The sequence below is a fragment of the Castor canadensis genome, chromosome 9 (assembly GCF_047511655.1).
Source record: "Castor canadensis chromosome 9, mCasCan1.hap1v2, whole genome shotgun sequence".
Lineage (NCBI taxonomy): Eukaryota > Metazoa > Chordata > Mammalia > Rodentia > Castoridae > Castor > Castor canadensis.
Window position 1 is genome coordinate 114,409,039 of NC_133394.1, and position 24,550 is coordinate 114,433,588.

At 42.9% G+C, this 24,550-nt stretch overlaps 1 protein-coding gene across 2 annotated transcripts in view; it reads left to right on the forward strand.

The window, feature by feature from the left end:
- Positions 1-24,550, forward strand: part of Usp46 (ubiquitin specific peptidase 46) — a 61,011-nt gene that overhangs the window by 4,082 nt on the left and 32,379 nt on the right. The window lies entirely within an intron of this gene.

Here is a 24,550-nt window from a genome sequence, read left to right on the forward strand (position 1 = left end):
GAAGTGAACAGAATCTCAGAAGCAGTTAATGGGAAGCCTAATGAACACAACAGGGCACTTTCTAGTTGCAGCTTTTATTCTTATGAGAATATGATTGTCATCAGTGTCAGAGAGCTGGAATCTGCACCGTGGGGTGTCACCCATTAAGGATGAATGTCATGGTAACTTTGGGCAAATTGTATTTCTGGTGGAGTCTTAGTTTTTCTCATCTTGTAAAACTGTTGTATATGTTTTTTGGTCATGAAAACTTCTTAGTAAATATTATTTCTTGGATAAAACCTTTATAAAGATCCACATCTCTTAATTGGCCAAACTATCTTGTTTAAAACCCTGTTGAAGTTATCAGATATTAGCATCTGTGAAACAATCCCAGGATAATATTTGAGTGCTAGATTTGAATTCTTTTAAATAAATGAAATTATATTCAAATGAAGGAGAAGTAAAATTGGTACAAATTCACAAGACTGAGGATTTTTATACAGATCAACTGGTTACCTGAGGCAAGTAGTTTGGTAAATTTTTTAATCCTTTTTTGTTAGTGTATGATAGTTACACAGGGGGTTTCATTATCACATGCCCTGGTTTGGTTCTTCCCTTCCATTCTTCCTCCTACCAGTTTGGTACTTTGGGAGGGTGGTTGGAAATTTTTTTTTTTTTAAACTTTATTTTGTGGTACTGGGTGATGAACTGAGGGCTTCATGATTGTTAGGCAGGTGCTTTACCACTTGAGCCACAGCCCTAGCCCGAATTTTTTTTTTCTTAATTAAAAAAGAAAGTCTCAATGTGTGTGAAGAGATAGCTTACCTTTTGTTACTCATGCTTTCTGTTCTCAAAGATGATTGGTTGCCAGAAGTTTAGTGTATCTGGTAGGAATGGTTACAGGTATGTGTGAGGGCTACAGGATTTTTTTTTAAATGCAGCCTGAGCTGAGGTGAAATAATGTTTAATTTTTTTTTTCTCTCTGGCCCCACAGGGCTAAGGTTCTGGAGTTTATGTTAGGTCAAAACCTGACAGTTAGGCCTGTAGATTTTTCCTCTGTTTTTCTTGGAATCCTAGGGGAAGACAAAGTTGAATACTAATATTTAGATAGAATTAAAGATTGTAAGATTATAATATCTTTTCTCAATATCAACTTTGTGTTCTAGTTTGCCCATACACTCACAACTCTGTGTGTGTGTGTATTTTTTTTTTCTTTTCCTTTTTTTTTTTTTGTGTTATTGGGTCTTGAACTCAGGGCCTTCACCTTGAACCACTCCACCAGCCCTATTTTTGTGGTGGGTGTTTTCAGGATAGGGTTATGCAAACTATTTGCTGGGGCTGGCTTCATGATTGTCCTCCTGTGTAATACAGGAGGATCAGGCAGTTCTCCTGATCTCTGCCTCCTGTGTAGCTAGGATTACAGGCATGAGCACCAGCGCTTAGCTCAGTTTTTTTTTTTTTACTAATGTGGAGTTTTGTGCATTTGGGTTATACTGAAAGTAATTTTGAATTTGGTTATCTTCACAATTATGAGAGTTTTCCCTAGTTCAGATTAAATTTATTATTTTTATTGGGGTTTGAACTCAGGGCCTCCTGCTTGCTAGGTAGGTGCTGTGTCACTTGAGCCACTCCACCAGCCCTTTTCTGTGTTGGGTATTTTTGAGATAGGGCTGGTGTCAAACTACAATCCTCCTGATCTCTGCCTCTGAGTAGCTAGGATTACACGCACAAGTCACTGGTGCCAGGCTCTAGTTGAGATATTTTCCCCATTTCCAGCCTGGTTTTTCTAGTTAGTTTGAACTGGTTGTGGTTTTATGATATATTAAGTTTGGAAGTATCAGAAAGATATATCTTGGTGGTCTTATCTCGCTTCCCGGTGAAGCCAGCTCAAAGCGAACCTACTCAGAGTTGTATGAGATAGTATCTTTTGTTACCTTTTCTGCTTTAAATATTTTAATGCAACTAGTTGTAACAAACTTCCAGTTGTGGAGCAAAAAATGTGGGCTGGTCTTTTGAAAGAAAAGGCCACCCAAAAGTGAGCTAGCAAAAAGTTTTTTTAAACAAATAAATTCCATATCAGTCACCAATGCTGGCACTAAAGGCATTTTGGAATGTTTCTGTTCTGGCATTCTGGGTTAGAATTGGGGGGCTGTAATAAATTGCCTACATGGAATTTTGCCATAGTTCTGGGGTGTGATTATTTGCTGTGGACAGTTTTAAGATTACCAGGGGTGGGGAACCCTGTTGGTTCCTAAGGCTTCACTCAGGTCTAACCTCCTTGCCCTGAAGTCCCAGTGCCTCTTTCAGAACCCACAGATGGATTAAAGTAGGTCAAATGTGGGATTCCTTTGCTGGGTGGAGGTGAATTTCAGGCATCCAGGAAAGTATGGATAGTAATAGTGAACACTCAGTACTCCCCACCCAGTGAAGAAATAAAATACTGTACAGTTAAAACCTCCTGCAAGCCCTTCCCTAGCTTCTCACCCTTCTTCCCAGATTATCCACTGTTCTGAATTTGGTGTTTATCACATGTTTTTATGCTGTTACTAGATGTGTGTGCATTCAGAGACCAGCTATAGTATTGTTTCCTTGTATTTTAGACATGCTCTGTAATACTAAGGTAATCTGTTTGTTAATATTGCTTAAGTTATGATTTTTGACAGCTATCCATTAAGATCGTGCAATTCTAGTTTAACTGCTGTATAATATTCTTCAAATGCATGTGCTGCAATATCTTTTTTCCTTTTATTGTTGATAGTCGCTTAAAGCTAACAACTTTTCATCTGTGCTGTTTTAGTGCTATGAACAGTTGTGAACTCACCTCCCTGAGTAAATGTTTAACATGTTATATATCCAGAAGAGAGATGCTGATCAGAGGAAATGGGTGCCTTCTACCTCGATATATTGCCAGATTGCTCCCCCAAGCAGCTGTACCAATTTGCTTTCCAGCCAGCAGTGTTTGGGGGTGCTATTTGTTTCATATGCTTGCAGACACTTGATACTATTAGACATGGCATTTTGCCAATCTGATGGGTGTGAAATTGCATCTTTGTGGTTTGTTCATTTATTTTTCAGCTATTTTTTTTTATGTGCAAATAGTATGATTTGAACCCTAGGATTTGGGGATCCTATGCATGCTAGGCAAATGCTCCACCAACTGAACTACATCCCTACCCTCTGTGGTTTCAACCTGCATTTTCCTGTTCACTAGTGAAGATGGATGTCTTGTGCTGGTTGTTTTTAGCCCTGGGGCTGAGGAGCAGTCAGTCTTCCAGCTCTTGGGAGTTAGGATTGCAGTGCGGGTTTTGAAAATAGGAAAAGGGAGGAAGAAGAGGAAAATCAGGGAAGGCAAGAGGGTCAAAAGGTTGAAGACAGGGTGGTCACTGTGGAGGGTTGAGAGAACTTATAGCAAAGAGATGATAGACTGGAATGGAGATGGTGTCCTGAATGTTGACAGTAAATTCAGGATATGCTCCTGTGCTGGCCAGGTTTCCCTGAAGCCACATTCAAGTCCACGCTTTGATTGTAATTGATTCTGATGAAAATTGTGTCAGGGTGACTTCCGGTGAGCACAGCAGCAAGGCTGGATTTGTGGAGCTTTCCTGTTTCCCCCGTTTCTTTCAGAAGTTCTTTGAGGAAGGCAGTGTGAAATTATCGTCTTCCTCCTATAGTACATTTCTTTGTCCTTCAGGTTAGATATGCTGTGCAGGAAACCATTTTTTTAATCAGGATTTGCTTGAAGGTCTTGGTGGAATTACTGTCTTAAATATTCAGAGACCATTTCCTGCACTTTAATATTCAGAGTCTGATGAATGTCTCCTTATTGAGCACAGAAATACAAGGTTTTAAATGGATGGTTCACAACAGTTTTAAAAAAGTGTTACACTTTAGTGGTTCTGTGGTGTATCAAAGAATGGTACCCACAGGTACATTGTCTTATTAAAAATTTAGATGGATTGTATCCTAGAGATTTTGATGAAGTAGGGGAGAGGTGAGCCCTGGAGTCTGCATCCCCCCCTCCCTGCACTCTGCCACGAGGGACCTGAGGACCACGCTTTGAGAAATACTGCTTTTCTTGCTTTGGCCTTTTAAGAAAATATTGCTTATTTAAATTACCTACTATGTGAAAGTTTCTCAAATCAGTGTAAAGTTATTTAAGGTCGTCACTTAGCCTTAAGAGCTGTACATTGTCACCTTCTGTAGATGTATGTCTTCATATTAAATAGCAAGGTTTTTATTATTTAACATCTCTAAAGGAGAAATTCTGAGCTCTGACTACATAATCACATTACCTGTGAAACTTTTAAACCTAAAACAAAAAATCATTAACTCACAAAACACCAACACCCCAAAAAGTATGGAAAAAAAAAAGAGAATAGGTTATATACCAAAATACCTACTTTTCAGACTTAACAGAGATTAAAACTTAGCTATATTTTGTTGAAGGTTTTTTTTCTCTTTCAGACATAATACCTTAAAAAAACAATACTCACTGCACCAATATCTTTCCTTATTTCTCCTCCCAGAGCAAACCATTTTCATGAAGGTGATAGGATGGTTACTATATGTGTCATTTTTTTTGTCTACCATTTTCTGAATTCTAAGTATATCAATATTTGTGTGTGTGTAAAAATATATGACCTTTTGCAACTATATTTCTTTGCTGAACAATTACGTTTGAGATTCTGTTGACACACAGACTTGGTTATTCATTCTGATTGCTTTATGACAGTAGCCTTTGACCTAACCATGGTTTACTTATTCATTCTTTTATTTAGATCACAGTTTCATAGTTTCTAAAATACCCTCTTCTGAAAACAGCACCTCAGTGCATATTCTTGTTCCTGACTCGTGCACATGGCATGTGTGCCTTCGTTTCTTCAGGATGGAGCTCTGGAAGTGGAAGAGCTGCTCTTAGGCTATGCTCTGCTGCAGGCTTACTAGGTGCTGTAGTTTGGATATGGTTTGAGTGTGTCCCCAAAGGGTGCATGTATTAGACGCTTGGTCCCCCAGCACCCTAAGAAATGGTGGGATCCTTGAGAAGTGGGACCTCGCCAGAGTGGCTCATGCCTGCTACCTGGGAGGATCACTGTTCAAGGTCAGCCGGGGCAAACAGTTCTAGAGACCCTCCTGGTAAAATAGCTAAAGCAAAAAGCCCTGGGGCTTGTCTCAAGTGGTAGAGCTCTAATTACAAGGCCCTGAGTTTAAGTCTAGTACTGCAAACAAACAGACAGACAAAATAAGGTGGGGACTAGTGGGAGGTTGTTCGGTAGGAGAACTCTCTCAGGAGGAGCTGATGTGGTTTGCCTTAGATTCTGAGCAGCTCTCATGAAACAGCCCCTTGCTGGTCTCTCTGGCTTCCTGCCTCGCAATGTGATCTCTCCTTCATATATATGCTCTGGCAGTTGTGACACATAAGCCATGGGGTCTTCACCAAGGCATGCACCATTGCTGTTTGGACTTTCAGGCCTAAAACTGTAAGTTAAATGTACCTCTTTTTTGTATTAGTTATCTGGCCTTGGGTATTTTGTTACAGCAATAATATTCTAGATATTTTCAAATTGCTCTGCAAAGTGACTCCACCAATGGAGCCTGTTTGATATGCAGCTGCTGATGGGCCTTGTCTCATGGTTCCTGACTCTGTATGGATGTAGATGGGTGGAGTGGGTTTTATGCCCTTGTGTTTATGCGTATCTGTGTTTCAAGTGGCACTGTTGATTCTGATGAACATCCAAGCTTGAGAAGCTGCCGTGTTTGACTAGCACCTCCCTCAGGGCTGGAGCTGTGTTATTGTTGACCCCAAGCTGTCTGCATGGTGCCTAGCACAGTTGTGATAGACACTTAATAAATAAGTCACTGAGAAATGAATGAGGAGAGGTAATGTGGTGGAACAGAAACTTACCTTGCAGTAACAGCACTGTCCTTCCATTGTATTGCAGGAAGGGATTACTGAAGGATCTGTAAGAGGGTAGACTGACTCAGTGTGTTGGGGGTAAGACTGGGATCTGGCATTCTGTCCAGCTCTCTGGTGATTAGGTGCTGCTGATGTAAGGAGGACGTGTAGAGCAGCAAGGCCCTTGGAACAAAACAGAACGATTACTTCCATGTTGTAAAGGGGAGGAGCTTGGGACTAAGAATCCTGCTTGGGAAAGCTCAGAGCCTATTTCTTCATCCCTTTGCAGCAAAAGCGAGCAATGAAGGGCCTTTCCCACAGCTTTTTGGGTGCATCAGAGGGGCCCTTGCCCTTGGAAGCACGTGTGAGCTACCCCCCTCCCCACCCACAGGGTGCCTTCTGTTATTACGCTACCTCTTGCCGTGAATCTGTGTTCCTGCAGTTCGCTGAGTGCACAGAGCAGTTGGAATTGCAGCATCCAAGGAGCTCCTGTTTTCCTTTTGGCCTGCCGTCCACACTGTATGGGGCATGTCATCTACCAGAGGAACAGAATAAGAGAGAGGCCCAGGGCTCTCTTCTAATCAGCGCTGTACCAGAACAGGTGACTAGATAGGAGGGAGGCTAATTTATTCCCCAAGTCAACCTTCTTAAAGGGAAAACTGTTGCTCAAGTTAAAGATAAGATGGGTTTTTTTTCTCCCCCTTTTTTTGTTTTGGTTGCATTGGGATTTTTTGAACTCAGGGCCTTATACTTGCTAGGCAGGCACTCTCTACCACTTGAGCCACTCCCCAAGCCCTTTCTGGCTTGAATTATTTTTTGGATAGGGTCTACATTTTAGCTTGGGGCTGGTCTCAGACACCTGTTCTTCTGCCTACAGCCTCCTGCATAGCTGGGATCAAAGATTTGCACCACCACACTGACTGAGATGTTCTGCCATTAGTTTTTTTGCCTAGGCTGAAATTGTGATCCTTCTGATGTCTGCCACCCAGTAGCTGTGATTATAGTATGAACCACTGTTTCTGGCCTTTTTTCCCCATTACTGGGGATTGAACCCAGGACATCCCACATAGTAGGCAAGCGCTCTGCTACTTGAGCCATGCTTCCAGTTCCCCACTCCCATCTTGTTTTTGAGATAGGGTCTCGCTAACTTTGCCCCCGCCAACCTCAAAGTCAAGATCCGTCTGCATCCACCTCCCAGGTGTCTGGAATTACAGGCGTGTTCCACGATGCCCGGCAACTATAAAGTATTAATAGAGTTACTGTTAATGGAATATGAGCTATTCAGGGCAAACTAGACAAAACTAGACCTGGGAATCACCCTACAATCAAGCCACCAGAAGACACTGCTACTTAAATCAGGGTTTCAGGATGCTTCAGTAACTGAGGAGTCTGTCTCATTGATCTGAGAGAGGCTGTGTGGTATGGAGAACGAGGGCAAATAAAGCTAAAATAAAAAATACAGTGACATTTGAAGTGTCTGCAACGTGTGTTGGGGCAGGGTGGGGTACCTGTTGCTCTCCAGCTTTTCTTCCTCTAGAGGACCTTGGGATGGGTCTGATTCCTCGGGTCAGAGGCCTCAAGTGCCAGTTTGTTGTGCTCCCTGGCATTCTCTGTACCTGTGTTGCATGTGAACTTATTTATCTAGTCGCGTCCTTACATCTGTTCACCTTGTTACAAGTTAACCTCCTTCTGTGCCTCAACTCTGAAACAGTGGGTTTGAGGAGCTAGACTTGTGCTTTTCTAATGTATGTGAAAAGCAGAAATGCTGAAGTTCAAAATGTCATCCATGTGCCCCTAAGCTCATCTCCCCTCCCCGCAGAGTGCATGGTTCATGGTTTGTGAGACATCGGCCCACATAAAGGGTTCTTCATAGTGGTTCAAGAAATGGCCTGTTAGAGGGGCGCCATTCTTTTATGTTTGTTTGTTTATTCTTTTTGGCAGTACTGGGGTCTGAACTCAGGGTGTGGCACTTGCTAGGCAGGTGCCCTACCACTTGAGCCACCTGCCCCAGCCCTAGGGCAGGTGTTTTATTATTCATATGTGCATACAATGCTTGGGTCATTTCTCCCCCCTGCCCCCACCCCCTCCCTTACCACCCACTCCGCCCCCCCCCCCAGCCAACCCCTCACTACCCGGCAGAAACTATTTTGCCCTTATCTAATTTTGTTGTAGAGAGAGTATAAGCAATAATAGGAAGGAACAAGGGTTTTTGCGAGTTGAGATAAGGATAGCTATACAGGGCATTGACTTACATTAATTTCCTGTGCGTGGGTGTTACCTTCTAGGTTAATTCTTTTTGATCTACCCTTTTCTCTAGTTCCTGGTCCCCTTCTCCTATTGGCCTCGGTTGCTTTTAAGGTATCTGCTTTAGTTTCTCTGTGTTGAGGGCAACAAAGGGAGCACCCTTTTTTAAGCTGGCTTGCAGACTACAGGACTGGTCCGAGAGCTTCCTTGCGAGGCAGTTAGCATATGGCTGGGATCTGGTGGGAGTTTCCACATGCTGTTTGGTGGGTGTGAGAGCGTGGTGTGCCCTACCTGTCAAAGACCCCTTCTCATGCGTAAGAGGACTTTCCTCCCTAAGCAGTTGTGGCATTATATGGAATTATATAAGTAGTTGTGGGAATTATATGGAATCTCTTGTGGCTAGTGCTTCTCTTGATGCCTAGACATTTTCTTACTGCTTGCTTTGAGTTACTCTTCTTTTTCCATTAGTGGAAGAGTCTAAACAACGTAGAGGACAGAGCCCTGAGTTAGGCATCCGAAATCCCTGGCTCTAAGTGGCTTTCTATTTCAGGAATGTTGGGCGGGTCACTTAGGCCTGCTGGGTGTATACAGTAAGAACTGTTCCTGCTGGGAGCAGTGGTGAGAAGATGAACATGTTACAAACTGGTTGTGGCCTTCAATCAGGGCAGACCAGGGAGGGGGTGGCAGAAGGACAAAAGGAGGAAGAAGCTGTGATTTCCAGCTGAAATGTCACCAGGAGACACAGTGCTGATGGTGTATGGCCAGGCATTTGTAATAATCAGTTACGATGTAATGTTTTCCCTTTTCCTGATAACAAGGTACATGGTGGAGTGAAAGACATTTAGCCCTCTGTTGCTACTTGGTGTATGATGCTAGGCATTCCTGGGAAATACATTAAGTACTAAGTTCAGTTTCTTTTAAGTTTTTAAATAAGGTTTTTGAATAGGTAATTTGCATTTGTGTGGCAGAAATTTCAAAATGTGCAAAAGGGTATTTGTTAAAAAACAGGCCCACCATCTAATTCCTCCCTTTCCGTCTATCAGTCTGTACAGTTCTTATGCTTCTATTTAGGGGTGTCTTCTGCATTTACAAAGTATGTTTATGCTTTCCCCCTAGTTTTTAAAACAAAAATAGTATATATAGTGTAGACATCTCTGTCCTGATCTGCCTCTTGTTTTTTGTGTCTTTGAGGTGAATCTATATAGAGCTTACTCATTCTTTTTTTTTGCCTGTAAGATATTCAGTTGCGTGAATGTCTTGAGTTCTTAGCTCTGCCCCCATTGACTACCAGGACACGAAGGTATTTTTCCAGTCTCTGTTTTTCACAAACAAGGCTGCAGGGAAGAGCTTTGTCCATATGTCATGAGGCACATGTGGGAGTCTGTCTGTCGACTGACTTTCTAGAAATGGATTTGCATTTGTAACTTTGAGGGATTTTGCCAAATTGCCCTCCACCAGCAATATGTGCAACTTGTGTTGCCCACAGCCTTGCCAAAGCTGTGTGCCATCCAGAAACCTTTTGATCTTTGCCAGTGGAGGGGGAGGGAAGGGAGTAGTGTCTGGGTGTATTTTTACTTTGCATTTCTCTTATTAGAAGTATGCTTGAGCAGCTATTCACACATTTAAGAGAATAAACTCAATCTTATTTAAATGTTTTACTGTTGGCAATTATTTTCAAAGTCTGTAGGGGAGGACCCATTTTATTTTTATTTTCAATCTGTCTGAAGCCAATATTTCCATAAAATACAATAAAAAGGATCATTAGCAAAATGGGATTAAAAACCTAAAGATAAATACAATGCAAATCTCAGTTTTTTTATGATTCAACTTGACAGGTACACAATTGTTTTTTCTGTTCATCATAGAGACGTGTTTGCCATTTGTGAACCTGGCTTGGGTAGAGCGTTAATGCTTTGAGTAATGTTGCTATAAAGGACTCCTCATTTCCTTTCTCCCACTGCCACCCCATTGGGGTGCAGGGAGAGAGCACAGAATTTTGTATTTCTCTTTGCGCAGTCAGTACATATTAGGTGTTTTGATTAAACATTTTTGATTAGGTGTTATATTAAATATCTGATGGTACAATACTGATTCAGAAAGGCACAGTTGCCAAGGGTAGAGATGTCCCACACACTTACAGCGACTCCCCATGCTGTGAGGAGGAACTCTGGGGTCATGGTTTTCACTGATGAAGATCTTACACTTGGACGGGTGGATGGAAGGATGGAGAGTGGCGAGAATGAAATCACACTGTAGTAAAATTTTCAGAGCTGACCTCTGACCAGGGGCTTTGTCAGGATCTCATCCTTCCATCACCCCACCCCATATCTCCACATGGCCTTTCTATAAAGTGATGGGAAGAGAATGTTGGCTAGAGTAGGAGCTTAAGGGACCTCATCGTCCAGACTTTGCACTGGGGGTGAGGTTCCTGCTTATAACTCACTGAGTTCAGTGGCTGGGCAGTCCTTTCTTCCTTCTCTGCATTCAGCTAGAAAACAGACATGGGCGCAGTCTTCTTTGTTGTGCTTTTGAGTTGAAGTTCACGTCTGCATGAGGACTTCTGAGGCTCTAGCAGGTCTTTAGCGCTCTTTCCTAGACTTTGCACTACAATGCAGTCAGGTATCCAGGGTCAGCTTCGTCAGTTTTGGAACTGTGTTACAGTCACTAAATGAAGTCATGTTGAGGTTTGTTTTTGTTTTTTTTTTTTTGAGTAATTTTCTCCCTTCTGGTATCAGGAAAGGGATGGAAATCCATGCTGTCCCAATGCAGAATGAAATACTATTTGTCTCCTTGTGGGTGACTGGCTCCCTGTGAAAGGCTGAAGAAGATGGGTGGTGAACTAGGAATTAGAGCTGGAGAGTCATAGTCACCACTGATCTCTGTCTTGTTCTCAGTTGACCTTGGCAAGTGACTTAACTTCTATGATGTGTCTTCATCACTGGTTTATTTGGAAGGGAGAGTTTTGTTTAGTGTTGCTCGGTGGGACAGGGGCTATATTGCTAACTCAGCAGCACGGGCATCCATAACCGCGTGGAGATGTGCCTGGTTGCTAATGTGCGACAGCCAGCAGCCAGACATACTCAGAAATCGTCCTGGCTCTCTGCGGTTCCTACATCTTAAGGAATTCCTAGACACATTAGTGAAGGCCCTCCCTCCTGGCTTGTGGTGAAGAGCTCAGGTTCTGGAGCCGGATCACCGAGGTTTGAATCCTGGCTCCACCCTTACTGGCTGGGTGAGCGTGGCTGCCTCCTGCTTTTCCAGCTGTAGAATGGTGAGAGTAAGAGTACCACCCTGGCTTGATGGGCAGGATTGAGTGAATGTATAGGCGTGAAGTTCTTTGACCAGTAAGTGCATATACTGCTTACCCTTCCTCGGTCTCCAAGTTTATCCCATCAGCAAATCTACCGAGTGCTTTCTATGCACCAGTCACTCTACAAGATCCTGGCAAGTGAGTCAGACGTAATCGCTCTCTTAACAAGCTTCAGGTCTAGTGGAGATGAGTGCAGGGCTGACAGGCTGTTCTGTAAAGGGCTGGACAGTAAAATTTTAGGCTTTGTGGCTCATAACACCTCTTGTCATAACTATGCAATGCTACTATGGGACTGTGAAAGTCGTTGCAATGAGTAAGTAAATGATCATAGCCGTGATCCAGTGAAACCTGTAATTATGAAAACAGTCAGTGGGTCAGCTTTGACCCTACAGGCAGACCTGTAGATCAGTGGGAAAAGCAAATTGTGGTAAGTGCTGTGAAGGAACACACAGGGAAGAAGTGATGTGGAGGCCACATGGTGTGGGGAGGCTTTGGGAAAGGGACAGTGGGCCAGACAAGGGTGGCTCGGAGGGGTGAACACTGGTCTGGATGCCTCCCACCCAAGGGTCTCTGCATCACAGCCTTCATTTGTGTCTTTCAAGGTTGTGTTTTTTTTTTCCTCTGCATAATTCCTGCCAATTTTCTCTGCCTTCCCTCCCCACTATCAACCCAGTATCAAGAGATGAGCTACATTGGCATAGTAACACATTTTGTCCTGCATACTTTAGAACTTTCTCCTTCTTGATGCTCCATTGTTTTTGTTATTATCTTTGTAAGAACTGAGAGGACTTTCTAAGAATTTAGAAGTTAGGGAAGTAAGGTTACACTTTATTTCACTATTAGGTGTAAACTGGTTTACTCCTTAGAATTTTGAATAGTTTTCTCTTTTTTACCTTTTAAAATTTATCATTATTTTCCTATTTGGCAAAAGACTCTCAGCCTTTGAAACTGTTATGAAAAGTCTTTTATGGAGAAAGTGAAGCAGAAAGGAAGTGATGTAGCTAAGGTCCCAGGATAAGTCAAGAGCTACCTGCCAGAGTTCTAGGATGGTTAAGGAGGAATTAAGGGACACTGGTGGGTCAGATGTAATTAATCACAGTCATGACTGGGCATTCACTGTGCCCAGTCACTTCTATAAGGACTTTCTGCACAGTTTCCTCACTTTAATCCTCACAACAATCCCGTGAGGAGGATATGTCCTATGTTAAAGATCCGGAAATGGTGTCACCGCGAGGTAAGTGAAGACATCTCACGTCTCTACTTGCAAGTCCAGCTGTCAGTCTCCTTTGCACAAGTCACAGTGTTCTGTGGAGATTTTGTAGACTTGTGTGCTCTCATTCTGTTTCAGGGGGTGCCTCAGAGGTAGGCGTGCTCCTGTATAGCTTTTTGACCCCTTCAGTTCCTATATTTCTGTGGTTGCAAGAAAAGAGACTGTGCCCTTGAGAGTCAGTGCTGTACAGGGCATACTCTCTGGAGCCCGACTGTATGAGTTCAAATGTTTCACTGCTTATTAGCTGTATAAACTTGCCCACTCTATGACTCCAGTTATCTTTTTTGTTTCTCATGATAGTGGGGATTGAACCCAGGGCCTCATGCATGCTAGGCAAACACTCAATCACTGAATACATCCCGAGTCCCTCCATTTTCTTATCTTTAATTTCTTTTCCCAGCACTGGAACTTGAACTCGGGTCCTCACTCTTACTAGGCAAGTGCTCTATCACTTGAGCCATTCCGCCAGCCCTATTTCCTTATAATAATGGCAATAATGGTATTCTCACGGAGTGTTGTGAAGGTTAAAATGAGTAAACTATGCAGAAAACCCTTACAAGAGACTGGGCACAGTACATACTATTGTGAGTCATTGTCATTAACTACATCTGAGGCACCAGTGTCCCTTAATCCATCTAGAGCAATCCCTGAACTCTGACTCATCTGAGACCTTGGGCTAGATCACATCCTTTTTGCTTTACTTTCTCCATGAGGCTATTTTGGAATGACTGTTGTCATCAGAAGACCAGGAATATTAGTCCTTTGTGTACTATCATACTTTAGTAATGTAAGCGATTAATGAAGTGTTTTGAGTGTAGGCCTAAAAATGTGGTTTTAGTAGCAACATTTACCGCTTCTGTCACCTGTTTCATTTATGCACTGTAATTGATGACTTACTTTCTGTGTACATAAGTGTGATCCTTACATGATATCTTTGGCTTTTTTCTTGGTGTTGGTACTGGAGTTTGAACTCGGGCCTCACACTTGCCAGGCAGGTGCTATACCACTTGAGCCACTCCACTAGCCCTTTTATTGCACTGGTTATTTTGGAGATAGGGTTTTGCTTTATGCCCAGGCCTGCCTGGACCTTGATCCTCCCATTTGTACTTTCCTGGGTAGCTGTGATGACAGCTGGGTCTAGCCATTAGTTGAGATGGGGTCTCCAAACTTTTTGTTCAGGCTGGCATCAGACCACCATCCTTCTGATCTCTGCCTCCTGAGTAGCTAAGACTACAGGCTTGAGCCACCTTGTCTGGCCTTATCTTTGGCCTTTCTTGCATGCCCTGTCTACTTTGTACAAATTTGAAAGAGAGGCTGGGTGTCCTGGAAGGCAGATAAATGAGCCACCTTAGGAAGATACTGGGGAGTAAGTTTACTTCTCTGCGCCTTGGTTTTTTTCACCTGTGACATGGTCTAGTTGACCTCCAAGGACCTGTCCTAGCCTCTGTTTTTGTTTTGGGCTCTGGCATATCTCAACAGTGTTCTCAGGAGTTTTAACAGACCTTGTCGTGCTGCTGTTCTGATTATTTTCTCCTTCCAGGCAAGTATCTTTCTCATATTTTCCCTCAAGGAAGGAATTCTAACTTGTTTTCTGTGTAAGTTGTTTCTAAAATTGTTTGAAAAAGAAACTCCTTTCTATACCTTCAGTGCATTTGTGATTCATCCTTTCTGAGTCGTTGTTGTGTTTGACATGTTGTTGCACCCTTGGCAGTCATCGAGTTGCTTTCAGAGGTGCTTTGAAAAGCTAACATTGTAGTCTTCTTGTTGGAACTTGTCCCAGCTCAGATTCTATTTTTAATAAAGTTGACTGTATTGTTTTTCAAAGGTTAATGCTTTTTTTTTTAATGGATGGAAATAAGAACTTTGCTCGAGACCCTGTGATTTATCCCATAGATGCTTTCTTCCTTCCGCCTCTGGTCTTATAAATTCTGTCTCAGCGCCTCCCTTGTGCCATTATGCTAGCATTTGCCATAGAAGTGCAGGATTTTGGCCTTGTGGGGAGTTTCACAATTTCTGTAATGCCAGTAGCAGTCACAGTTTTGCTTTAGTCTCTCTGCTACCCTTTGGAGTGGGCAGGTAGCTATCAGCAACTTGATCTCTCAGCCAGGAAACTAATCCAAAGAGCCTTCAAGTGACTAAAATCAATATTGGCAAGAAAAAGAGGTGAAAGAAAAAGAGGTGAAAGAAAAAGACCTTAGGAAACTGGTCTGTAGGGAATTAGCTTACTAAATTTTTATTAAGTTATTAATACAAAAATAAAAATGCTCTTGGTAAAAAGTTCACAGAATTGAAAAGATAAAAACAAAAGTCTGTTGGTGACTCCTCATTTCCCAGCTCAGCTCTATGACCCTCGTGACTATCGGCAACAATTTCTCCAGTGTTAGCCAGGCACGTGGTGTGTGCCTGTAGTCCTAGCTACTTGGGTGTCTGAGACAGGACAACCTCTGGAGCGCTAGAATTTGGGACCAACCCGAGTAACATAGTGAGACAGACCCTGTCTCAACCTGTCCCCATCCCAAGAAAACAACCCAAAGGAAACAAAATGACTTCACTTTTGTTCTTTAGGGAGTTTCCATTAAAATGTAGGTGTTGAATACAATGGCCTGGTTCACGTTCGTTCCTCAGATAGAGTAGGGCCTTGGTATCTGTGGGCATGTGGTTCTAAGGAGACCGCCATTGAGGGAAACTCCTCAGGATGCACAGAGCTCAGTGCTGGACTGAGGGTGCTTGATTCATTTTTCCCACACCACCACCCAACTTCCACTAAGGACTTGCTGCCTTTCAACAAATCTCATATTTTCCCTTTATCACTTCAGTTAAGCACATCCACTTTTACCTCACTTTGGGGGCACCATTTGCTTTTTTGGGAGGCAGGTTTTCACAATAGGGAGGGCAGGAAATACTCAGTGGATCTCCATGATTTAAACGCAACAGAGGATAACATGGGACTGTATGAGCTTCTCCATATCAACTGTGCTGCATAATACGTGCACAGGATGTAGAATTTTGGTTTTTGAAATTTCTTCTGATTTTTTAAAATTTATGATTTTCAAAACCACATGTAATAAATCCATGAGTAAGTTGGCTTCCTGTATTGAAGAGTGCTGGGCATAAAGTGTGGACAAAGCTGGGGTGTATTTGTATTGATCAAATGAATAACATTTCCAGGATTGTCCTACACATTGTGACTCTATACTACCTATCATGGATGAATTTTCATACCTGTAGAACAACTTTATTTTTAAAGATACCTATATAGAATTCTGTTATATATGGTTACCATAATTGTTTAACCAGTTTAAGTTACATTTAATTTTGTTCTGTTACAAATCTTGCTGCAAGAACCATCTGTGACACTGCAGGTTGACTCAGGTACAGATAACCTTTGCCAGCTAGACATGACCATGTCATCAGATTAGATTCTGGCCAGAGGGATTAAGCAAAAGTAATGTGTGCAAATTTCAGGAGCATCCTTGCAAGGAAAAGAGCAGTCCTTCCCATAACAGAGGTTATTTGATGGTAGGAGCTGGAGTAGCTATCCTGGCTCTAAAGGCAGAAACTGACCCCCCCCCCCCTTTTTTTTTTGTGGGACTGAGACTGGGGTTTGAACTCAGGGCTTTGCACTTGCAAAGCAGGTGCTCTACTGCTTGAGCCACACCTCCAGTCTATTTTTTTGTTTTGGTTGTTTTGGAGATGGGGTGTTATGAACGATTTGCCCCGTCTGTCATCGAACTACAATCCTCCCGATCCCAGCCTCCCAAGTAGCTAGGATTACAGGTGTGAGCCATTGGCGCCCAGCTAGAAGCTGACTCTTAAGGATATCAGAGCAACAAGATAAGAGGACCTGGTGTCCCTGGTACTGCAGAGCTGCTGCACAGGTCTGCACTGCATCCTCTCAAACAGTTACATGAAAGACACAAATAAATTGCCATCTTGTTGAAGTCACAGCATTGTTTGGATCTTTGTTACAGTCTCCTTATCTCTTCCCACCTGTGTGAGTATATGTGTGGAATACATTAAAGAATTGCAGGTTTGAAGAGCATGGTCATTTAAATTTTTGATTCATACCACCTAATTAATCTTCAAGCACTCTCCATCATCGCCATCATTGCCATCATTCTCTCACGAGACATTCCCATTGTGTCTGTGTTGTCTCATCACGCATACATTTACATCTAACATATCGAACCTCCAAATCTGCTAGACATGCACAAAGATTCATGTTACCAAAGGAAAATGCTAATATGAGAAGCAAGGGTTTGGTTCCAAATGTCAATATCGGTGACATTCTGTATCCGTGGAAACCAGTTCCTGGAGTGTGTCTATAAAAGGGATGGGAGGATGGGGAAGCAGTGGAGGGTACCACTTGTGCCTCATATGAACGGTGCATAAGGAGAATGCACATCTGTGTCCAAATTATCACGCTCACAGTAACTTTTCAGACAGCCCTAACTATCCATCCAACCATCCTTTCAGCCTGTGGGCCTACTATGTGCTTGCCACTGAAAATGCACCATTGGGCAGGTCACATATGTCTTTGCTCCCATGAGGTAGCAAGTTGAGGGGATAGAATATATATTAATGATTACATAAATAATAATTTGAATATGTAAGGGTAGACACACAGGATGCAATGAATGTGGGTAGAGGAGCGGAGATGGACTAGTTTCCTATTGCTGCTGTTAAAAAAAAACTGGTAGCACAACTTTAAACTTAAACTTAGTAGCACAACTTTATTACCTTACAGTTCTGGAGGTCAGAAGTTGCAAAATCAAGGTGTGGCTGAGTTGTGCACCTTTCCGAGGCTCTAGGGACAATCTGCTTCCTCACCTTTTGGGGTTTCTGCAGGCTCCCTGTATTCCTTGGCTCATGGGCCCTTCTTTCATCTCTGAGGCCAGCAGCATAGCATCTTCAATCTCTCTGACCTCTGCTTCCATACATCTCCTCACTGACTCTTCCTGTCCCCCTCCCACAAGGACACATGTCATCATGCTAGGCCCACCCAGAGAATCCAGCTAACTTTCCCATCTCAAAATAGATTCTCATTTAGTCACATCTCAAAGCCCCTTTTGCCTTGTAGGGTAACATCACCAGAGATGGGATATGGATACATGGGGAGGAGTGTTATTCTGTCTGTCACAGGACTGACTTAATGGAGGGGTGGCTTGTAAGGAATTCCCTGAGGAGCTGGCCTCTGAGCCACACTTGCAGGACAGGAGGATTCAGGCAGGGTAAGGGCCTGCCTGAATGGGAAGGAATTTGGGACGTGGGAAGGAACTTGAGGTAAGTAGGGGCAGAAAGGCGGCCATTGGGTTAGGCATTATATATGGGAGAATAAGTGACAAGATGAGATTGGTGACAACAGTGATGTCTCTATGGATTCAAAGTAGATTTATGTCTGAAATGGAGCCCTTTTGCTGCAGTATTGACAGGAGTGAAGAGTGAGTAAGTGGACTTGGAGGCCATGTAAGAGGTGGTAGTAATTCAGATGAGAGATCCTGGCAGCCTGGCCTGGCTGGGGGCAGCAGAGAAAGAGGAGCACATGGCATGGAGAGATTTAAGGAGGGTGAATCGATAGTGCACGGTGATGGATGGGGTAGAGTGCAGTGGGGGATGTTGAGTTTGATCCAGAGGTTCTGGCCCAAGCCCAGAGGAGGAGGTTGCTATCATTTATAGAGTGGGGAAACACCAGAGGAGTGAGAAATCCAGTTTGTGGTCAGACAATTGAGAATGCCTGCATTTATGCAGTGTGGAGCTCAGAAGTGAGGTTTCCGGGTTTCAGATGAGTTGGAGATGGTTGGATTGCAGCTGCTGATGTTAGTCATGGAGTAGTTACTGCCTGGACCTTGGGTAGAGAATGAGGGGGAGGAGGGCCTTGAGCCACTCCTGGAAAACATTGGCCATCTAAAAAGCACTCGTGCTCAAGCCTGCAACATTTGAATCTCAGGGATGAAGTGAGGTGGAATCAAGAAGGGAATCTTTTGTTTTGCTTTGTTTCTTTTTTCAGTGGCAGGGCTGAGGACTGAGTCTTACAGATGCTAGTCAAGTGCTCTACCACTGAGCTACTGCCCCAGCTCAGAAGAGATCTTTTGAGGGGAGATCTTGGTGGTGAGGAAGTATAGAGGAAGGTCTTATAGAACCTTTTATTATAGGAAACCTCAAACATACTGTATTCATTTCCTATGCTCCAGTTACATAATCTCAGTTGGCTTAAACAATCCACATTTATTTATCTTACAGTTCTGGAGGTCAGAAGTCCAAAATGGGTTTCACTGGGCCAAAGTCACTGTGGTGCAGGACTGCATTCTTCCTAGAGACTCCAGTGGAAACTCCATTTCCTAGGTTTTTCCAGCATCTACAGGTTGCCTGCATGCCTGGGCTCTACCCCTTCCTCCGTGGTCAAAGCTCCAAAGCCGAGTTGAGTCCTCACACAGCATCACTGACCGTCCTGCTCCTCCCACTCTGCAGGACAGTCGTGATTATGCTAGGCCTGCTGCACAATCCAGGACAGGCTCTGGGCTTTCAGGTCAGCAATCAGTGAATTAATACTATCTAAAGTTCCCTTTGCCGTGGAAGGTATTGTATTCACCATTTTGGGGGATTAGGAGGTTATCTTTGGGGGGCCATTATTCTACCTATATATATAGCTATGTGCCTCTTGGTGTTTTGGTCAATGATAGAACACATATATGACAGTGTCCTGTAAGATTATAGTGGAGCTGAAAAATTCCTACCACCTAATAGTAATGCCATAGTTGTTGTGAGAGCCAACACCTGACTTGTGTCTGTGGTGATGCTGGTGGAAACAAACCTACTCCTAGTAATAGGAAAGTAGAGGACACACAATTATGTGTAGCACAAGATATTTGATGATAAATGACCGTTACTAGCTTATGTATTTACCACACTAGATGTTTTAGGACATACTTCGAAACATTTAGCCAGGCATGTTAGCTCATGCCTGTAATCCTAGCTACTCCAAAGATGGAGATCTGGAGGATCGAGGTTCAAGGGCAGCCTGGGAAAAAAGTTTGTGAGATATTCTTCCTTCCCCTGTCTCAACAAATAAAAGCCAGGTGGCTCACACCTATCATCCCAGGTATGCGGGAAGTATAAATAGGAGAACCTCTGTCCAGGCCAGGTTGGGCATAAATGTGAGACCCTATTAGAAAAATAACTAAAGTAAAGCAGCTGGGGACATGGCTTAAGTGGTGGAACACCTGCCTAGCAAGCACAAGGCCCTGAGTTCAAATCCCAATACCACCAAAATAAAATAAAATAAAATAAACTTTACTGTAAAACCGTCTGCTATATATAGAACAGTTTGCAGTATGCCGGAAGCAGTCTCATTGCATCTTGTGTTTACTGTAAAAGAGTTTTTAAAAAATTGAATTTTATTTTACATGAGTACAGTGTTCCTTGAACAAGTTCACACCCTCCATTACATTTACACTCCACATCTTCCAGGTTTTCAGTGTCTGGTGGGTTTCATCACGCTGTCTTTATATGTATGTGTGTAGTGTCTTCCGTCCTCTTCACCCCTCAGTCTCCTTTCCTTTCTCCCTCTTCCTTCCCATTGATACACCTCCCCACAGTTCCCTATATCCATTCGTGTCCCATCATTATCGTCACCACCATCAGTTTAGGTCTAGCTTCCACTAATGAGCAAGAATGTGTGATATTTGCCTTTTAAGCTTGGCCTACCTTCGTCAGCACAATTATCTCCAGTTTCATCCATTTCCCTGAAAATGACATAATTTCATTTTTCTTTATGGCTGAGTAATATTCCATGTACCATTTTCTTTATCCATTCATTGGTTGTTGGGCACCTCAGCTGATTCCACAGCTTGACTATTGTGAAGAGAACTGCAATAAACATGGGTGTGGTGGTATCTGTCTTGTGTATTCATTTACATTCCTTGGAGTGTATGCCCAAGAGTGGTATGGTGGCATCATAAAAGTTAAGTTTATTCTTAGTTTTTTGAGAAACCTTCCTTCTGCTTTCCATAGTGGTCGCATCAGTTTACATTCCCACCAATAGTGTATGAAGGTTCCCCACCCCCCACCCCGCCCCATCCTCGCCAGCATTTGCATTTGTTGTTGTTTGTTTTCTTGATGATTGCCAATCTGACTGGGATGAGACGGAATCTCAGTGTTGTTTGATTGGCATTTCTTTTATGGCTAAAGACTTTGAATATTTCTTCATGTATTTATTAGTCATTTGTATTTCTTCTGAGAACTGTCCAATGCATTTGCCCATTTATTAATTGGATTATTTGTTCTTTTGGTGTTTATTTTTGAGATCTTTGTATATTCTGAATATTAATCCCTTACCTGTCAAATAGCTGGTGAAGATTTTTCTCCCGTTAGGTGATTTGTCTCTTGATTCTGGTAACTGTTTCTTTTGATGTACAGAAGGTCTTTAATTTGATGCAGTCCCATTTGTCAAATTCTTTCTCTTAATTTCCTAGACAATTGCATCCTGTTCAGAAAATGATTACCTATATCTTACCATGTCTCTCTGTCTCTCTTTTTTTTGGAGGTACTGGGGTTTGAACTCAGGGCCTTGTACTTGCTAGGCAGATGCTCTACCCCCTGAGCCATGCTCTCAGTTCCTTTACCATGTTCTTGATTACATCCTTTTCTCTTGTACTTGATTTAATTTTCTTTGGGCCTTAGGAGCAATAGGCTGTTCCATATATATGTGAAATGTGTGTGTGTGTGTGTGTGTGTGTGTGTGTGTGTGTGTGTGTGTGTAATGGTATATATTATAAATACACACACATACATATATACCTTATAGCCTAGGTGTATAGTAGGTTATACTATCTAGGCTGGTGTGAGTAAACTCTGTGATGGTCGCCCAATGACGAAAATCACTTAAGAAATTGCCTAATGATGCATCTCTCAGACGTCCCCATGATTAAGTGATGCATGACTGCATGTGTAAAAATCTAAACAGGGTAGTACGGAGAGTCTCCGCGTATCTGTCACTCAGCTTCAACAATACAGCTTTCTTCCCTCCCCCACTTCTCCACCTTACAGATTGTAGAATTTGCCTGACTCATCTGTGAGTGTTGCAGCACCAGACAGTTTTTTAAGGAATTAAGGTCTCAAGGTGGAGTGAGAACGAGGTGGCAATTGGGGGAGCAATTGTGCGTGCTTGCAGTTTTGATACGGGAGATGCTGAAGGACGTTTAACTTTTGATGAGATGGGTCTTATAAGGAGAGATCCTTAGACGAGAGAGAAAGAGAGACAGCTCCATGCAAGAAAGAGGTCTGTGAGTAGCAAGTTAAGTGAGTCTCTGTGTGCTGGTTAAAATTTTATTTTTCTGTTAAGTGGGAGAGGTAAAGCGAGCGGGGTGCAGGGGATGCTGACGCTTTGTGGGACTTGGGCAGAACTGGAAATAGTCATTGTGCAGTGAGGAGTGAATGCACTGTTGCAATGTTGGTATGTTGAGGGCCACTGGAATTGGGTGAATTGCAGTGATCTGGTCAGCGTGGTGGCTTGACTTTTTCCTCTCTATCCTTGCACATCTGTCTGGGTGTGTGTTCAGAGAAGGTGAATAATTTGGCTCATACTGGGTTCATTTTTTGTTGGGTAGTTTGGCCGAAGGCCAGGGCAAGGGAACCTTGGAAGGGATGATTGAAATCATCACCCAGAGACTCTAGGCTAAATAAGAAGGAAGAGGAGTGAAAGTGCTGGTGGCGATGGGATACTTAAAGAAGCCAGCAGACTTCTCTGGTGAGAGCGGAGTTGAGGATTGCAGGGTGGTGGCCAGATCTAGGGTATGTGTTTGGGAGGGGTGGCTGGATTAGAGTGGAATGGCAGTAGGGAATAGGACATGAGGTTGCTGGGGGAACAGGATGTGGGACGGCTCATCCACATGGGTATTGAAACCATCCAGAATGGTGGCAGGAGCTGAGGTGTAAAGATAGGTTCTCAGTGAATTGGGGGTTGGCCCAGGCAAGGTGAAAGAAGGGAGTCTGTACAACAGGGGCCTGGGACACAGAAAGCAGGCTGTTTTGACAAGAGGGTGAAGGGCAATGGTCTGGAAGTCACACTATGGATCCCGCCCAGCCAGCTTCTCCTGTGACCCTTCCACATCACCTGGATTGTGCAGGATAAGCAAGCGTGACCTGAAGGCTGTGGACCTCAGGGAAAAGCCAGGTCAGGGAAGAGCCACTGTCTCTGTCCTCAGTATGATTCATTCCCTCACTTCCAGCTCCCCCTCCACAAATGGGGAGATTCTAAGGTAGAAAAGAGAAGACTCAATCTAAGAATTAAAAGTTAGCAGAAGTCATGGATTAATTCAAATATATTGCTTTTTCCTGCAGAGAAAGACTTAATAGATTGATCTCCATGTGCTATATTTTTATATCTGACATTTCTTCTGGGCTCTGGGCCATGTGTTCTAATGTTGCCTGAAAAGTGGCTGTGGGTGTATTTAATACACATTATATTTGTATTAATTTATGACTGAGAAGTAACTTTCTTAAAAAATTTGTAGTGATTTTTGTCTATGCCATAAAATCCTGCCATAATTTGTTGTGTTATTTCAAAAGTTCAGCCTTGTACATGGAGTCATTATTGCAAAAGCAGTGACCCTTCACCCACAAACACTAAAGGAGAGCGATTGACGCTGTTGCTCACAAATGAGCATTGAACCCAAAGTCTCAGATGACAGGTAAGGGAACTTATATTGGCAGGACGGTGTAAAGGACCTAGAAAACACATGGAAGCAGAGGATGCTGTGATGAAGGGGTGCAATGTGCTGTTTCTGCTGCTGTTCTATTTGCTTAGATTTGGGTTATTTTGTTTTAACGTTTGCCTGGTGACAAGTGGCCATTTTGATTGGTTCTCAGTCTACTTCTTGGCAGTTTCTTCCCGTGGAAGGAGATGCTAACCATGAGTCAAGCATATGTAGTAGCTGTGGATTTTTTATTTTCTTAAAGCATGCTTTTTTTCTTTTTATCTCTCTCCCAAATCTTCAACTCTCTGTGAGCTGTGAGCCTTCCATGATAGCCTGAGAAACTGAGAAGTACAGAATGATGGAAGTTCCACACTTCCAGTGGTGCCTGAGCCTTCCTGCTGCTCACACCTCAATCGTCCCTCCATATCTATGGCTTTCCTTCCATAGATCAAGCAACTGCAGATGAAAACTATTTGTGTCTGTCCTGAATATGTACAGACTTTTTCTCATTCTACAAACAATACAGAATACTAACTTTGCATACTATTTATGTGATATTAGGTATTATAAGTAGTCAAGGAATGATTTCAGGTATACAGGAAGATGTGTACAGGTTATAAGCATTTTCTATGAGGGACCCAACCATCTCCACAGGGGTCCTGGAAACAGTACAACAGTACAGCAGTTCTGTTCAACAGTTTATTGAACTGAACTTTGGTTGTTCTTCCTAATCCCAGCAGACTGTTTTGGCCTGGAGGAGTAATGACAGCCCATCACCAGGGATGGCTCTTAGTGGGGCTCAGTCAATGTTTTAACAGATAGGATTGCTCTGCATAGCATTCAGTTAATTGGGCTATCAATTTCTGACCCCTGTGTTCACCCCTAGCTCTATGATGCATTGCTTGGGTCCTAGGGCAGATTCTTCAATCCTTCTGAGCTTTATGTTCCTGTCTGTTAAGTAGGATTCGTAATAGTTCAAGGATCGTTGTAAGGATAAGTAGATAGTCCTTGGCCCATGGCAAGGTTACCCAATATCTGTAGTTATTATCCTGTGACTTACCAGTGTGCTGCATCTGAGTGCTGTTAGGTTTCAAATTCCATTTCTCCATTAGTCCTGTTACTCTTTGGGTATTGGCCTTCTCAGTAAGGCCTTCATGATG